The sequence below is a fragment of the Muntiacus reevesi genome, chromosome 4, assembly GCF_963930625.1.
Source record: "Muntiacus reevesi chromosome 4, mMunRee1.1, whole genome shotgun sequence".
NCBI classification, from domain to species: domain Eukaryota; kingdom Metazoa; phylum Chordata; class Mammalia; order Artiodactyla; family Cervidae; genus Muntiacus; species Muntiacus reevesi.
The window spans coordinates 59,057,794-59,062,291 of NC_089252.1; the positions used below are offsets into that span (position 1 = coordinate 59,057,794).

Below are 4,498 nucleotides of genomic sequence, written 5' to 3' on the forward strand. Positions count from 1 at the left end.
CCAGTGACTGTCTTCTCATCACTCCCTCTGTTGCTTATTCTCTCCTGCTAGTGGGAAAATCAGTCAGAATGTGTAACAGCTTGCCTTCAGTGGTTCCTTCTTTGTTTTCCTCTCAATATGTTTTCCTTGATTTCGCTTTTTACTAATAATCCCATTTATTAAAAAAAGAAAAAAAAAAAGAAAACTTTTTACAGAGTAAAGACACATTGAAAAATCTGGAGAAAGAGTGATCCTGCCAGTATGGCAGGCTAAACCTGGGTGAGACCTAGTGCTCAAAATACTTGGCCTCAATGTATAAAAGGTTATAGTATGTTAAAAGGTCAAAGACAGTTAAAGAATCCACCTGCTAATGCATGAGACACGGGTCTGATCCTTGGGCCAGGAAGATTCCCCTGGAAAAGGAAATGGCTACCAATTCCAATGTTTTGCCTGGGAAATCCCAGGGAGAGGAGCCTGGTGGGCTACAGCCCATGGGGATGCAAAACAGCTGGACATGACTCAGCAACTGAACAACAACAGAAAGGCAGTTATAGGAAAATAGGAACAATCACATACTGCAAACTCCTTACAGAACTATATACTAGCCTTGTATCTTACAACTGTAGAGTTTTTTTTTTTTAATCAAATAACTAGAAACATTTTTGTGTATTTGTGAACCATTATTATTTTACTTAAATGAAGAGGATGTATAGATCTAAGTAGAACATAGTAAAGTCCAGTCTTATAGTCTACAAGTGACTTTGCTGCAAAAAAGGAAGAAAATATAAATCCCCTAGTTCTTCAAAATAGATGATTTATCTCAAAGTTAAAGATTTTCACTTACTATCTAAATTCAAGTGTAGAATACTCTTAAAATAATATTTGACAAACTATAGATCAGACTCAGTGATGGGTGTGTGTATATATACACATTCTGCTGCTGTTCTTAGGTGTATCTGACTCTGTGCCCACCAGGCTTCTCTGTCCATGGGGATTCTCCAGGCACAAATATCAGAGTGGGTTGCCGTGTTCTCCTCCAGGGGTTCTTCCCAACCCAGGGACTGAACCCAGATCTCCCACATTGCAGGCAGATTCTTTACCGACTGAGCCATCAGGCAAGCCCAAGAATACTGGAATGGGTAGCCTATCCCTTCTCCAGGGGATCTTCTTGTCACAAGAATCAACAGGAGTCTCCTGCATTGCAGGTGGATTCTTTACCAGCTGAGCTACCAGGAAGTCTGGTATATATATAATATATCTGAATATTTCACATCTGAAACGTGAATAATATTTAAGGTATGGACCCTAGAACATAAGAGTGGAGGAATCCTAGACAGAGAAAATAGAAGAAAAAAAGTTGTAGATTGCCAGATTCTAGGGTAAGTTTAGAGAATGTAGAGGGGCCCAGTGTGGCTGGATAAAAGCATATAATGAGAGGAAATTGAGGGATAAAAGATGAAGGAACAAAAAAGAACCTACTATGAATTTCTTGTCACCAAATCCCATGCAAAGCACCTTGTATGAGTTTCCTGTAGCCATACCCCAAGCAAAATTTAACAGATGGTAGCCCAATTAATATTTCTTTTAATGACCAATGAAGCATAATGTTATTTCATAGACATTCATTTTTAAAAACAATATAATTAGAACAAATTTCCAAGACAAAAGCATAAAACCAAACAAATTGAGGAGTCACCCAGGTTTCCTTGACCACCCAATCTCTTTGTAACCCCATAATTTTTTTCAATGTGATGATTTATGAAATTAGATAGTTATACCTAATTTTCTAATGCATGAGTGAGAAGGTTGGATTTTATTTCAAGAAAAATAGGTTCCTCAGCAATTATCGGGCAGGTTGGTCATACAATAAGACATGTGTTTTAGAAGGACATTTCTTACATTCCTCCAAGTGCTCACACGGAAAACTAGTTGGATCCTTTAAAGTGCATATTGTAGTCTGAATCACAGTAGCATGCTTCATTGGCTAACCTAATGCCAAGTGTGAGAGGTGGACTATAAAGAAAGCTGAGTGCCAAAAATTGATGCTTTTGAACTGCAGCCTTGAAGAAGACTCTTGAGAGTCTCTTGAACTTAAGAGATCCAACAAGCCCATCCTAAAGAAAATCAGTCCTGAATATTCATTGGAAGGGTTGATGCTGAAACTGAAACTCCAATACTTTGGCCACCTGATGTGAATAACTGACTCAATGGAAAAGACTGATGCTGAGAAAGATTGAAGGCAGGAGGAGAAGCAGACAACAGAGGATGAGATGGTTGAATGGCATCACCGCCTCAATGGACATGAGTTTGAGTAAACTCCACAAGTTGATGATGGACAGGGAAGCCTGGTGTGCTGCAGTCCATGGGGTCGCAAAGAGTCAGACACAACTGAGCGACTGAACTGAATGCCAGACATTTATTTCAATTCCTCAAAGAAAGTGTATATGTTTTCTTCTAATACCTCAAAGGACACAGCTCCAGGAGACGAGACATGAATTCTAAACTATAATGAGTAGCACCCTATTTACTTTAAACCTGAATGTGTCACTTTAGGCCATACCTTCCTCAGGGCGATTTTCATCTCCATGTTTCTCAGGGTGTAGATGAGAGGGTTCAGCATGGGAGCAATCACAGTGTAAAACACAGAGATGTCCTTGTCTTTGTTCTTGCTCCCTGCAGGTAGAACGTAAGTATAGATACTGGGCACAAAGAATAAAACTACAACTGTTATGTTAGAACTACATGTTGAGAGAACTTTTTTTCACCCTGCAGAAGAATGTGTTCTAAGGTTATATAGTATGACTAAGAAGCTACTAGAACAAGAAATATGACAGCCACCACCATTCCTGAATTCGCAATCACTAAGATACTCACAACACGAATATCTTTGCACATCAGTTTCAAAAGAGGTTTCACATCACACAGGTAGTGATCTATCCGATTAGGACCACAGAAAGATAATTGGAGTACCATGAGAAGTAAAGCAATAGAATGCCAAAAACCCACAACCCAGGCCAGGGTGATCAGCATGTTAAACGTCTACCTGTTCATGATGACCATGTAGTGCAGGGGCTTAACAATGGTGATGTAGCAATAAAAGCCATGGGCACCAAGATGAATATTTCCACACCTGCCAGCAAGTGGGCAGTGAAGAGCTGGGTCATACAGTTGTTATAGGAAATATTTTTTCTTGCTGCAGCTAAGTCCCTGATTAGCCTGGGGACGACCGTGGAGGTGTAGCTGACATCCATGAGGGAGAGGTGACAGAGAAAATAGTACATCAGTTGTTGCATTAGATGGCTGTAGGTGATGGTGAGTGAGATGATGAAATTCCCCATTAATACAGCCAGGTAACAGAGCAGGAACAAGAAGAAGAACAGTAACTCTATTTTCTTATTTCCCCACAACCCTATGAAAACAAATTCTGTGACATTGTTTTGGGTTTCCATGAGGTTGGGTAGAGTTCAGAGGACACAACATAAATTCAGTTCATCTGAAACAATACAGAACATAATACATCCTTAATTGCATATTTAAAGTTTTGGATTATTATACATTGAGCAAAGATGTAAGTCACAGAAAATTTACTACAAATAATGTATCATTTGATATTAAGAGCAGTATAATTTGAACAATATTTAATAAAATAATGATTATGTCTGGAATATAACAACCCAACCAAGAGGTGGTATTCTGATACTCGTTCTGTATTTGTAAAATAAAAGCAAGAGGTTTCAGTAATTGGCACTAAATCATTAAGATATTAAGTTGCAATCAAACTAAGATGAACCTGACTCTGATAGCAGAGTTCATGCTCTTGGGAACTATGCAACAAAATTCACTGACCAGGGAAAGTCTGACTTTTGTCCATCTCTGTAAAAAATACAGTAATTCTCCAACCCAACCTTTAGCCATCTATGTAATGGATATTTACATATTTAAGAAAATCTCTCCACTTTTCCATGTGAATGTAAATCACTTACAAAGTCGCAATTTCAGATGAACATTCAATGGAACTAAATATTATTTTTGAAAAGTGCTTCTACTCATAGCAGAGCACACCCGTATTAGTTGAAAATATTTTCAGTGACTCTCCTTGTAGTCATGTGTGGTAAAGATTTAGAACATGGAGAGAATGGAAACAGAGAAGTTAAGCACAATATGAGCCATCTGAATATAGGAAGAAAGGTTATTGTTACATAAAAATTCACTCTAACCTTAATTTCAATAAATATATGTTTCAGAGGTTTCTGTTGATACTCCTTAGAGATAGTTTTTTTTTTCTTTTGATTTTTGGTGAACTCAACACAATGAATAACCTATTCAGTTAAACACTTTTAAAACAGTGCCACCCCAAAAATCTGGTCTTGGAAAATTTAAAAAAATTGAATGATTCCAGTCATCTTTTCTGACCACAGTGCAGTAAGATTAGATCTCAAATACAGGAAAAAAATTGTTAAAAATTCAAATATATGGAGGCTAAATAACATGCTTCTGAATAACCAACAAATCATAGAAG

The 4,498-nt window shown here is 37.7% G+C and overlaps 1 pseudogene; it reads right to left on the bottom strand.

The window, feature by feature from the left end:
- Positions 1-2,503: 2,503 nt before the first annotated feature.
- On the bottom strand, positions 2,504-3,428 carry LOC136166444 (olfactory receptor 4P4-like; annotated as a pseudogene).
- Between the last annotated feature and the right edge of the window lie 1,070 nt (positions 3,429-4,498).